This window comes from Aythya ferina (assembly GCF_964211825.1).
Source record: "Aythya ferina genome assembly, chromosome: 8".
NCBI lineage: Eukaryota > Metazoa > Chordata > Aves > Anseriformes > Anatidae > Aythya > Aythya ferina.
In genome coordinates this window covers 2,856,957-2,870,938 of record NC_140304.1, presented here as the reverse complement: position 1 = coordinate 2,870,938, position 13,982 = coordinate 2,856,957, and the positions used below count along the sequence as shown (strand labels likewise).

The window sequence follows — 13,982 nt, the reverse complement described above, 5'->3', positions numbered from 1 at the left end:
ATGAGCGTAGGTGAAACCCTTGACAGAAATTTGCATTTTCTCATTTTAAGGACAGCATGAGATATCAGAGATATATTTACAGAAGCATTCTGTGCTACCACGTAGTTGCAGTTAAGTGGAGCTTGCTATAAACATAGTAATTCTTAAAGTACTTAGCATTTAATAACATTTTTAAATTTTGCATAGTATTTGGATGGTGTTCATTAATGTCTAGAGCTAGATACTGATTACAAGTGAATTCAATATTACAAATGAATACTAAATAACTGTCTGTTCACCAAATGAAGCAGCAATAACATGGCAAATATGAATAACCAATGATTTGTCAAGTGACAGGAAAATAGAGAATTCAATGGAACTGTACAGAAAGTACAAAAATGATGGATTTTTGAATTTGATTGAGGAGACCAAGAGAGACTTCAGTGTTGGTTAAAGACCATAAAATTGTGAAAAATGGGACTGGAAGGTACCTTTAGGACCATCCGGATTGACTTCAGCAAAGATGGTATAGAAAGAGAGGAATGAAAAAGGCCAGGGAAATAAAGTTATTAACATGGAAACCCTCTTAGTTGAATGGGACAGGCAGGAAGAAATATGTTCTTAATATATTGTGGAACAGGTAATAAAATGTGTAATGTAGTGAGGAAAAATCAGAAATGTGAAACAATTATGCTTTTCTTAAATAAGTACGGGATCAAAAACAGTAGATACAGAAAGTGGATCCATAAGGAATGTGAAGAAAATAGTAAACTGTTAAATATAAAGCTCCTCTCCGTGAAGACATGTAGAAAGAGTGCTGGTGTTCTTTAAAAAAGGGACATGACTACTACATGTTACTACTATTACATATGGCTACCAACATCTGCTACTAATAGTGTTTATTACTTATTTATATTATATATTGGTACTAGCAGTAGTTCTGTGATGATACTGGCATTATATTTAATGACAGATGACTAGGATAAGTCATTTAGATTACTAGTGCCCAAGACGATGCTTGCAGTTAAACATGTTTTCACTTGTTCAGCATGCTTACACAGCTTTCTAGTATAGCTCATGTCCACAGGAAATTAAAATTTGGAACTGAATTCCTCAGGGAATATAATGTAGAAAACTGTCAAAATGCATTACCCTTCAGGACTTCTGCCCTCATACTATATAGGCCAGTGCTTTACATGTTTTAGAAAAAAATGGTGAAAGTCTCTGTAGGTATGTAAATATACACAGGTGTATGTATACAAATGCCCTTTTTTTAACTTTATTGGTACAGTAAAAAATCTTCCATACAAAAAAAAAAAAAAAAAAAAAAAAAGTGAAGTTTTATCCTATTCCAGCAGAAGGAAAAAAAATCATATTACTCTTCTGCCTTAAGGCATAAAGTTGTATGTTTAACCAACGTGAGAAAGTTCTCTGTTCCTTCCTACGTAGAGCTACACCCTAAGCCACAGCTGAAAGCTCATCCTACCTGCCTGCCAGCTAGGGCAGAGTTTATAGGGTAGGGCAGGATTCTTTGCTCCAGCTCAGCAAGACTGAACCCACACAGTCCATCTGAATGCCGAATATATAAATAGAAAATACACAGTTTAACTATTAAGTAAACCATCATCCAAATTACATCATTGCAAGTCAAATGTCACTGCCCTCTTATCTGAAGATGAGAGTGAGCTTTTACCACAAGTAAAGGCAAGTTTGTATGTTATTATCCCAGATTTGTTAATGCACTACCCTACACACCCTATTTGATCTCACAGTAACTTGTTGGGAATAGCATAAACAGGCAGCAAAAACAAGCAATACTATGTATGGACCAAACCTTTATTAGTTGCCAACATTAACTAAGCAAAAAGAAAAAAATTAATCCTCTTAGTTCTTTTCCTGAACTTAGTTGTGCCATACATTTTTCCTTGGGGAACACCTGTCCCCTCCCTAATCTTTAAGCGTATTAGATTTTCCAGATCTGAAACTGTAAATCAGGCTTGACTCATGTGACTGCCTGAGTAAATCAGAAGCAGAACAGTTATGTTGTCTGGTTGTATTGAAATACCTTTCAATACAAAAAGCCCTACAGTCGTGGGAAGAGAAAGATGAATGAAAATGTTAAAAGCAGGCAAAAGATCAAGACACAAGTTCTGAAGATCCCTTGTAAGCACGTTTTGCAGAGGTTACTTCAGACACCATTTAAATTGCTGTTTCTCAGATGGATGTTCAATGGCCTCATCTGTGCCACTGTACATTAAAGCAATAGCTCTACTTACTGGTGGACCTTTACTTCTTCAGAAACATACATCTTTATTTTTTCCTTCTCATTAAGGAAAATCAGAAGCTTCAGTTAGTAACAGAAATAAGGCTTTGGTAGCAGTGTAGCACAACCACTGTCTGTTCTCACGCTCCTGCTGGGAAGACAGTATCTGGAAAAGATTGAATACCCAAATAAAGTAGGATTTTATAGAAAGTGGAGCAGTGTGACTTCTGCCTTGGTTAAAGGGAAACAAGTTAATAAATGAAATCTCAGAAGGGCAAGAAAGGCTAAAACAAGCAATAAAGGTCTAGGGAAAGAGGAAAGAGAAAAGAGGGGAGGGTTCCTACAAACATAGTTTAAATTTAACAGTCATTCCCTAGAAATTCCAGAGGTGGATAATAGGACCTCCCAATCACAGTAGCAAGCCATAGATGCCAAGTTTATTCAGTTGTGGTTACAGAAGCAGTACTTCACTTGTTCCATAAAATTTAATTCATCTTCTCAAACTTTTGGATAATAATCTAAACTTGAAGGTTCTTCTGCAAATGTTCTAGATTTGTCATCTTCCTTTTGAATGCAAAGTGCAATCCCACAATGACCACAGCATTAGCATTTTAGGGATACTGTCACTTGTACTCTCAGAATTTGCAAGAGAACTCGTAGGAAATAGAAGTTGAACGAGTGTGAGAATAAGGGTTAAAATGCTCTAAAGTTTGCTTTAAATCTACAGAGCTTCCTCCAAGAGTATGAAATATTTTGACTAACACCCAACCTAAACACAGTAGCTCAGGAATTCTTCCCAGATGCTAATTAATAAAAATTGAGTTCTGAAAAAGAACTCAAAGATTGGATACATGGTAGTGAATTCTTGGGTTTGGGAAGTCAAACTAGCTCTTCAAAGACTTGCTTTGATTGTAGGTTTTGTTTGTTTGCTTTCTTGAGGTAGTAGTAATGCAAGTGAGAACTCAGATGTAGCACAAAACTTTTAGTCAACCTCTGCCATAAAAACAGAAAATTCTTCTATGCTTGTGACTATTAACTCAATTCCCTTTCTGGTATAGATGTCTTACTTAACTACATTCTTAACTTTTGAAGGTTGCATTCAGAATCTTCCTAGCAGCTCTAATAAATTAACGTGTCCAACCAGTCTTTGGGAAACACCTGATCCACCACAGGTAAAGCTGGGCCGACAGCTTGTGGAAGCCTCAATAACATTTCCTGAAGGACAGTTTGTTCAAAACTAACACTGGAGAGCTCAGTGCTATACACGACACCATGCTGCGTGCCTCTATGTTTCTTTGAAGAGTCTTTCTAGTCAATTAAAGGCTAAAATACAAATATTACAAAAATCTCATAGCTTTCTTCTAGGCTGGATTCACCATTCAAAAATGATTCAGTACCTTATCATTATCATTTTTATTTAACCAATTTCCTGCCTATATTATAATCCATTATAAAAATTACCAGCTTTACAAGCTTGATAAAAAAAATTCTGAGCATCACATAATGTGTTTTTTAACAGTCACTTGGACGGTGTATATAACACTGCTTTTGTCTAGAAAATCCATTTTTTTTTCTGGGGGAAAAATGTCCAATACACTCTTGCTACTTTAACAGCTGGTTATTCACCACTTCACTGTTATTGCACACTCCTTGGGCCAAATTCAGGGCCCTGTGAGACATGTAATACAGTTACTGTATTCCCTGATCTCCCGTAGTGCCACCCTGGCTTTATACTCATTTGAAATATTTCCCACGGAACTGATCCAACAGCCTTCGTATTCTCATTTGTTGCAGAACTTGGGGATGAAGATTTTCAACCCATGCAATCTGTGTTTTGTTTTGTTTTTTTCCTTCTTCAAACACATACCATATTGCTGTATTCTTTCTGTTAATCATACTGGCCTTGTTTGAGGAGTGTATTTAAACCCATTTTAGGATTGTGGGGAAAGCTCCCCCCCCTTCAAAGCACTTCACTGTGGATAATCTGGACCTTGGCTACAGTACCCAGCATCATAGCCTGAGACATGTCTTCTTGTCGAGAGACAGGCATGAAACGTGAGCTCTAAGCTATCCTCTGTCCACCGCTGTTAGAGCCTGTGGCCGCTCGCTGCTGAGTCCCCGGCAGAGCACCGCAGCCCGGAGTCGTGCAGCCAGGAGCGTGCCACGGGATGGCGCCAGCAGGCTGGCTCTGCAGATCACTCGGCGGTCACTTCGTCAACTGGATGAGAGAGCAACACACGCAAACATTATACACTTAATGGAGGGCAATATCTGCATTTGCTGTAATCTTGACAGGTAATTTATATCCTAAAGCTGGGTTAGTTATTTTCTTGGTCTGTATTCATTTCCTCTTCATCCCCAGATCTCATGCACATATTAGAGGTAGCTCTGTGGACCAACAACAATGAAAGCGAACATCTGCATGCTAAGGGCTTATTGCTGTTGAAACACAGTAGACTTCTTTGCCATCATAACTTCGATTTTATGGTTTTTGTAAAGCAGTGCAGAAATAATATGAATAGTGTAACTACTAAGCTAGTAGTCTACAGATCTCTTCATTTTCCTTGCATTTATCAATGAACAGCATATTCCTTCTGCTGTCATTATAGCTCAACCACTCTAAGTCACTGTTGGTATACTTTGGGTAGTGTTTTAGTACTTCGGGGACTAGCAAAGATGTATACTTGTAAGACTACCTGAGAAACAGGTATGATATTCCATTTCTGTGGTATACTGATTTTTTTTTTATATATACACAAAGAAAAGTGTTCCAAATAATTCCTACATAACTGAAATAGTTGATGTAAATATTCAGGGAGCGATCTGTAAAATAAAACTAAAGTGACTGAGATTGTCAAATGCTTTTTGGTTTTGGTCACAGACCTTAACCTTCTGAGGTTAACAAAGTGATACCATTAATTTCACTCTACCAGGAGCCCTGCAGTTATTGAAGGCCCCTCTGTTATTTCAGGTTCATTTTGAAATTAATTACATGAACTGACGAGACTACCAGCATCTCTGAACATGGCTCAAAGTACAGACTTGTTGATATAGAATTTACACAACATATGATAACTATATGCAGTTTTCAGAAAGTAATACCTGTTTCTTTATTAATAGGAATTCAAAGCTCTGATTTATGTAAATTTTCAGTCTAATTTAGATTAACACTTGGGGGTAAGTCAGGAAGGCACTGGTGAAACAGATGCCATTCTTTTTTTCATTCCCCTCTGTACTTGTCTTACAAGTATGCAATTCTTTAATTTTGTTGACAAAAGTCTTAAATTAAGCCATTATTCTACTAGATTTTTCTACGTTACTCTATTATTTGTATAATAATTTCTACATTATTCTATGAGATTTATCAACCAGTAAACATGAGTAAAAATAGTACTGTTAATGTTCTCACTCTATTACTTATCATCCCAGTTACAGTAGTGCACATTTTTACTCTTTTCAGAATCATGTTTACCACAATTTTCAAGTCTTAGATGCCTTCTGGTCTCTTTTACTGTATTTTCATTTCTGCTATGGACATATGAAAAAAGAGCCATTGCTGCTCTATATTGAAACTTACTTTGGCTATCTAGCCAATGCTTTGCTAGCATGTTGTAGGGGAACTTCTGCTGCCTCACCAAAACTGTCAAAACATTTTCTAGGCAACAACTGTTTTCAGTTATATTCTTAAGACTTTACCTGTAACAATAAGAACATTTACCTCTGCTCGGAACAAAATCAGGCAACACGAGTGGGGTGTTAGCTTATAAAATGCCTCAGAAATGGTGGTAGGAACGGGACAAGTACGTAACAGTGACAAATTACTTCTCCGAGTTTGTATACTCTAAAAATTTTATTTTCCTAGTTTGATTGCTTAGTTGATTGTTTGGGAAAAAGTATAAACTTGCTGGTATGTTACTGACCTGTCTTGTGTTGATCATGGGACTCCTCTTGTTATTCTGTGCAAATTATATCAGTAGCTACAGAAACATCCAGACTACTAGTTGATAATATTCTGGGACAAGAATTACTTTGTCTTAAACTGCCTGAACAGCTTTGAAAGATTCCATTGCCTTATAGAATAATATTGCACGCCTGATCAGGAATTGTAACTGAAATTTTCCTCTTTCATCACAAGTGAAAGCAAACCAGCAGCATTCCCTTCTCCATACAGGTCTTTCATTGTAAAGGAAGCAATTAAAACTTACACTCATAACCACGAATTATTACAATAAACAATTCTTCTTCTTCCACACATCTGTTCGAAGCCTTTAGTGAGGAATTGTGTATGACTCCTCTAGACTCAAATTTTTGTAGTCACAATTCCATCCAGGAAACTTGTAAATCTTCAGATGGAAAGGAACACATGAAACTGGCTATGACCATGGGACTGGGTGCATAACCCACTTTCATCAGAAAGATCGTGGTGCCTTACTTGACTGGTGTTATATTAACTGTCAAGCAGTGGCCTCCAGGTGAAGACAATTAAGCTATCCTACCAGATCTGGAATGTGTTGGGAGCAATCCACTGACTACTTATAAAGGAAGGAAGGAAGGAAGGAATGTGTCCTGCTTTTCCTTGTTAGGGCTTGCTGCCACCCTAGGGATAAGAGAATTGTTTATTTTCTTCTTGAAGAGAAAAAAAAAAAAAAAAAGGGTTTTATGTTCTACCTGAAGCAGGTGATCTGAACAGCTTAACCCTTTCCTGCCATGTATGATATATTCAACAGTAGTCTTATATATATATATATATATATATATATATATATATGAGAATTCTGATTTAATGTACCACCTACCCGTAAGTTTCTCTGTCCCTGCTGGAGGCTGCAGGGAATCAGTAGTTCCCACTGGGAGGGGGAGGAATCTGCTTTGCATCCCCAGTGCGCAGGCAGTCACACAAGTCCAGAGCAGCAGCAGATTCTCCCATATTTGGTAACACTGTTACACACTGAAAATTGAAAACAGAACTTCACAAAAGGAAGAAAAAGTTATCAATGGAATTTTAACTAAAGCCCTGTGTATTCTGGCACCACGCTAAGCCACACAGAGCATACAAGATGTGCTATAATGCATTTGGGGAACATCCTCAAAAGGTCATTTTGATGTGCAGGGTCATGTGCTGTTATTTCCTTCTCCTTACTGATTTGTTTCACTTGTTGCACAATGGCACTGATGGAGATCCCAATTCCTGCAGCTTGTTCTGATAGACTCTGTCCTCACAGATCAGGTTTTGTGGCAGAAACCAGATTCAGAAACTCAGGCTGAATTTCAGTACAAAGCCGTGATTCTCAAATGTCAAAACAAAACAAAAACAAACAAACAAACAAACAAACAAACAAAAACCACCAGCACAAAATAAATAAATAAAATAGCACAAGCCTAGTTTTTGAAGCTGTGGAACTCCCTGCTACAGAATTCTGGAGTTGCTAAAAGTTTACATGGTTTCAAGAGAGAACTGCACAAGTCAACAGAAGAGGAATTCACTGAAAAATACTGAATATACAGAAATAATGCCAGGAAGCCTCTTAGCTGCAAATGGCTGAAAGCTCAGGGAAGGTGTTATACATTCCTGTCCAGTGCACATCTTCCTTAGGCATCCATTCATGGGCATTATGAGCAACAGGATCTTACCCAGCCTGCTCATTCTTATGTTCTTCTTTGGAAGCATTACCTCTCTTATTATTTCCACATGCATTTTACGCTCACGTTACATTTTTATTCTTGAGAACTCCTTATTTGAGAGACAAGGTACCAGAGATGATATAAAGACATACTAGTGAGACTAACCCGTACCCCAGTAAGTTTCCTGCACTGAGTCTTTGAGGTGCCACACTTGGATTTTGGCAAGTTATGTGAAGAACCTGCTCTATAACAATGGTGCCTTTCACTATTACTTCCTACAGTGTGGTAAGCTACATTATTTAAAAATACAGTACACCAGCTTTTTAAGTGTATGGGAAAAATATTGACATCAATTATTAGTCTCCTTTCGAGACACTAACTGTATATATATTTATATTCTGAGTGTATTATATATGTCTGAAGACAAGATAGCTGTTGCTTACACAGCACACAAGACCATAAAGAGGCAGTACATATTTCTTCCTTTTATTTCCTTTCCAACTTCTCTTCAAGTCTGAAGATTTTGGTTCTCTGTCTGATTTTAAACACAGTTATCAATTTTCCACGTATCTTCCACCTTTGAAGTCTTTTCATATTATCTTTGAGGATTTTCTCATGGATTTCTGGCTTCCAGCCCTTGCAGCAGCATTCCCTGACATACCTTTTGATGTTTTTGTAAGTCACTGACATACAGCTTTTACCTGCCAACAGACTTCAAAGCCTGTAATGTTTGGCAGTCAAGCCTGTCTCAGAGCTTTTTTCTGGTTGGAAGAAGTTATTGAAATTAAGTGGTAAATCCTCCATCAGCACTGCAGTCACATTCCTACCCTAGAGAAGATTGCCAGCGTTGTTTTCTTGACTATATGCTGCTTCATGGCTAAACCTTGATTTGGTGGCTGGGGAGGATGATCTCCAAAAGTACTCCACAAAATGGTATCAGGGTGGCAAGGAAGAAACCAGCCTTGGTTTGTGGCCCGCCCTCAATAAAGACCTCTGGCTCTAGAACGGAATTTTCTTCTCCATAGGCTTGGACCTACTCAGATGTCTCTTCCACAGCAGCTACCAGCAGTGTCCACCAGAGCAAAAGGTCTCCATCTACAGTCCTGAGGGGAGGTGCTAAGGTACTGGGCTACCATACCAAGATGAGAGTAGTAGTACAAACCTCAGCCCTCACCTCTGCCCCGAGAGTTCTCTTGTGGTTCCCAAGATACCTCTTGTATTCTTCATGGAAATAGGTTCCTGGTTTTCAAATAGCTCCTTTTAACCAAGCAGCTTCTCTCAGTTCCTTGAAAAACGTGTTCATTTTTGAGAGGGGGAAACTCTGCCACTTGGAAGCTAGTTTAGGTTCTCCAGTATTCCTCAGGTTTTATGGTCACCTCAAGAAGGGGCTGATAGAACCTGCCACTGAAACTCCACGTTCAACAGCAGCCCTTGTCAAGTAGGCCTGACATGGTAAAGGCTCCTGACGGAGCCACCCCATCATACATGGGGACCACCACCTTCCTGAGCCATGGGGCAAGCTGGGGTACTTGCGGTGACTCTCCTCATGCATTCCTAGCAAGACAAGTTAATTCACAATGGAAAGCTGAGGGGGGGGCTCTCTGGTCAGTGTGTTCTGCTACAGCTCAGGTGACCTCAGTGGCATTTCTGTTTACTGGATTTGCAAGCTGTCAATGTAGATTTCTCACTGATGCTGTTAGCAAGCACAACTCCATAAAGTTAATGTGCCAATGAGCCAGTAATGACTTGGACATAAACAACTGGAGTTTTGGTTATTTTCATTCAGTATTGCAATTTTCTTTTTATCTGAATAATACATAACTCAGTATATCTCATTAGGAATGCAGATTTATAAGATAATATTTGATTAAACCAAGCTGTTTCTTAATAGCTATGCAATAAATGGCAGCCAGTTATGGCTTCTATCAGAATATAAGTGTTAAAATGCAGTGGTTTTCAGTGTAGCTAATTGTACTCTGTATTCTTATGCCGTATAGATAATCAAAAGTACTGGAGTTTTACATATTTCCTTTGTTGACCTTTAACCAATAAATATCATGCTGGATTCTTTTATCTAGGCAAGATGACAGTAATAGATCCGTCATACTACCTTATCACATAAGCCTTCTGTGATCAGTATGGTGCTTTAAAATATATACTGCTCTATTAGATAGAGATGTATTCTCTAATATATATGTATAAAATAATGGTCCCGATTTTGTGCATATGGTTCAGTAAGGAGTTTCTCAAAGAGCAGAAAACCTGTTTTTCATCACACAGTAGAATGTTAAATAATAGTAAATAACATGTCATTTAAACAAAGGCCAAAGCGTGGCTCACAGATGTTATTCAAATCCTATATTACAACAGCATATGCTGTCTTACAGCAATTGAGATTCATAGTTACTATTTAAAGCAACAACAGGAAACAAAACACAACAGCCAAACCACCGCTGATGTTGGGTTAGCAACTTTTGGGCCAAGTCCAGCGAGAGAGTGATGGGCTGTAACACTCAGTGTCCCAGCCTGTGGCCTGCAAAGAATTATGTACTGGTACTTACACTCCCTGTATTGTGCCCAAGAAGAATTAGGAGCCTCATTAAACAACAACTGAACAACCTGTGCCTTGAGAAAAGAGCCACTAAGGTCAACAGAAAAACACCTTCAGAAATTTAGGTGCTGCATGTAGCCTGCACGGAAGTTCACAGCTGAGGTCCACAAACATTTACAACAATTTCATCAAAAATGGACTGGAGTTCACTATTTTTACTGTACCAGGAATTAGAACACTCAAGGATATTTAAGAGATGCTTATTAACTTGCTTACCCTTAGATCACACATACCTACATCTTTTCAACTTACATTTATTTGTAGCAGATCTGTTCACATGGACCAGTCTTGCAACTGCATGTAATGTCTTTTCTTACCCTCTATTCATAATTGTATTACTTAAGTGAAGATGCAATACTTTGGATTAGAGGAAGGACTTACTGATAGGTGGAAAACCTCAGTACCTGGCCCCAGGATAGAATGATGATAATGTAAAACAGAAACGTTAGAGTAGCAAATCCTCTCCCCAAAGCTTTGTCTGAAGTTCATATTCACAATTGAGACATTCATAATTATCATTAACAGAAGCAAACAGACTTTTTAGATGAGGAATACTATTGACAACTTAGGTGAAGCGCTCAGCGGGACTAAGAGCAGAGCTCTCTCCTGAGCCTCACCTTTGTTAGTAATCTGGACCCTACTTATATACTACAGAAATGCAATTGGTCTTAGCAAATTCAGATTAACATCCCGAGGCAAGAGAAACGGGCAATAGCATTGTACTTTCAAAAACCTATGAACACACTGTGATCACTTTAACAACTTCATTAAACAATACCATAGCCTCTAGCACGTGTACTCATCAGTGTTCAATGAAGTAGGATAACATTTAAAGACCTAAATTAATGCAAGTGATTAAAACTAATGCATCACAAAGCAGACTATTACTTGACTTGGTAAGAAGACATCAGAAAGAACTTGCCTAAGACATTCAAGCTATAAATTCCAGAATGAAAAATGCTGAATGAGCTCCTTATATGAAAAAATACTTCCTTTAGTAAAACGCAAGCAGGATATGGAATTCAGTGTAATCTTTACATCAGCTATACATTATAGCTGGATTATTTTTTGTAGTGTTATTAATACTACAGTCAAATGTTGCCTCTAGTTATAAAACTAAATTATCGGATAGATCTACTCTAGCATAGAGATTCACTATTTATGAGCCATGGTAAGGGTAAAATATACCTTGCTCTGTAATGATGATAATAACCTATATTCTCCAGTCCTTTTCTGAAGTATCAGATGCTGGGCTTTAGTCATTCACAGCAGAACACTGTTCTTCGCCCTCCCTGCTGCCTCCACCCCCATATCCAAGCTGTCCCCCAGCCACGGTTTCAGGCAGTGTTACAATGGCACACACAGTCACCCTACTTCAAGTTTGCCACAAATAGGTCAATTGTCCCTACTAGCCAACATCCACCAACTTTATTCTTCAACACTTCTCATTAAACAAAGTTCATCTGTATTCTTACAATCATACTTATATTAACATACATTGTTACAAGGTCACTAAATGCAGTAGTGTAAGACTTTTTTTTGCCTGCATAACTGCAAGCTGCTAGGAATAGTTTTGGTTTAATATAGCTCTGGAAGTATTAACCTCTTAATCATATCATGCATTTGATTGTTATTTAAGGACCTTACCTGGTTTCCTAACACGCAATATACCATTCTCTCTTGCAAATAAGTACTTTTAATTTATCTCTGAAAGCTTGCTTTAAGCCTTGTTGTACAGCATTTTTCTTACATCTCCTTTTTCTCTAGCAACAGTTATGAAACCATAAAGGACTTTGGGTTTTGTTTGCCACATTTGAAATCACTTTCTGTTGTGTAAGGAGTTATGCAAATGGAGGGGAAAAAAATATTTCTATCCATATATGCTTTTCTGTTGTTTTCATCTGATTTATCAAACATTTATGCTACCAAGAACTTTCAGGAGTGTACAAAGGAATTCTCATTTTGCTGTTGAGAGTAGTGATGGTTGGTGGTTTCAGGGTGATTTTAGCATGCTCCGGAGCAGTGAAAAACAGCCCGGGGGTGCCAGGCAGGGATGCCAGGAGCTCCCACACACCCTGCCAGACCTAGCATCCTGAGCAGCATCAGAAGCCACCTAACACAGCCTCTATATCTCTTAATTTATTTCAAACTCTGAATTCAAAACACGAGGCCAGCAGAAGCTCCCCCACAAGACAAACCCAGCAGCTTGCTGCACCGCCTCCTGCTTGCTGTACTGCCTCTTTCTCAGCCAGGAGGCAATAACCCTGCAACCCAGAGCATATCAAGCCAACAGCCTGACTAAGAGCCTTTAGCAAGATACCACTTACAAGCAGTTCCCAGCCAAACCCCTGTTCTCTCCTACCCCTTAATTGCTGGGCTTTGTCTCCCTTAAATCCAGCTGGTACCAGTACAGCAGGTGGGGCTAAGGGAGCAGGGTGGTTAGCTTCAGGCCTCCTGGCTCTGCGAGCAATAGGTCGCTGTGCCATAATTAGAGTTGGTTAATAGTGCGTTTGGCAAGCCAGGAAGGTTCTGGAAGTTGTTTCCTTCATGCAGTCTTTCCTCACATTCCTCACCACCCACTATCCTTGACAATTGCTAGTTAAAGTGGAAGTTTTTAAGACATGGCTTGTTAAAAGTTAGGAAATGGGGTGCTGCCCATGCCAGCAGCGATCTTTTTCCCCTGAAGGATTAGCAAATTGAGCTGTCCTGTGTCCAGCTGCAACTCCCCCATCACACTTCCAGCCTTGCATCATTTTTGAGGAATAGCTTACGACAGTATGCAGATCATCCTGAGCAGGGCAGGATGTTGTACAAAAAGAGGAAAGACTAGGGAAAGAGTTTGAAATTAGACCAACTGATATAAGTGAAAAGAAAAGCCCACCAGTTTGGGGGCATTGGGTTTGACATGGAGGCAGTAAAAGGTCAAAACTATATAAAGCTGAGAAGAACTGCTCTACATTAAACCATATATATATCAAGTAGGTTATCTGAGAGAGAAAAGCCAGTAATTGTGAAAAAGGAGAGCTTAGTGGAGAAGAAGACTATTCACAGGGGGTGAGGTGATTGAGTGATTATGTCCTGATTATCTTGGAGGGGAATTATAATCAGCCCTTACACCGAATATGTGTTTTTTAATACCTGCTAGAGCTGTGACTTTCACTTCCTGTACTCGTCTTTTGAAGTGTTTTGTGGTCTGCCTTGAAGATCAGGACTGAGCAGGGAGGGACGGCACAATGCCTTGGTGCGAGGCCTGTGTCTGCAGGTAATGGGGGTTTCTGTTCCCCATCAGTTGGCCCTGCGAGTTCATTCCAGTGCACAGTGGCTGCCTAAGTTTCACCCACATAGTTTCCCTGAGGGCATTTGGTGCACTGCTTGAAATATGCTTCACTCGAGGAAGTGCATGTGGATCTGGGTATCTCAGGGGTTCTCAGGTAGGCGGTGTTTATTACAGTTGAAGGGGAGATCTCATGAGAGGAAAAAACACTTTTCCAAGCCAGCAGTAGGTGT

The 13,982-nt window shown here is 39.0% G+C and overlaps 1 long non-coding RNA gene across 1 annotated transcript; it reads right to left on the bottom strand.

Moving 5' to 3' along the window:
* Positions 1-2,659: 2,659 nt before the first annotated feature.
* LOC311440877 lies at positions 2,660-12,845 on the bottom strand. The gene is made up of 3 exons (XR_014695640.1): positions 12,123-12,845; positions 7,039-7,190; positions 2,660-4,460 (listed from the first exon to the last, which is right to left on the bottom strand). It is a non-coding gene; the product is annotated as an uncharacterized lncRNA (long non-coding RNA).
* Positions 12,846-13,982: the final 1,137 nt, after the last annotated feature.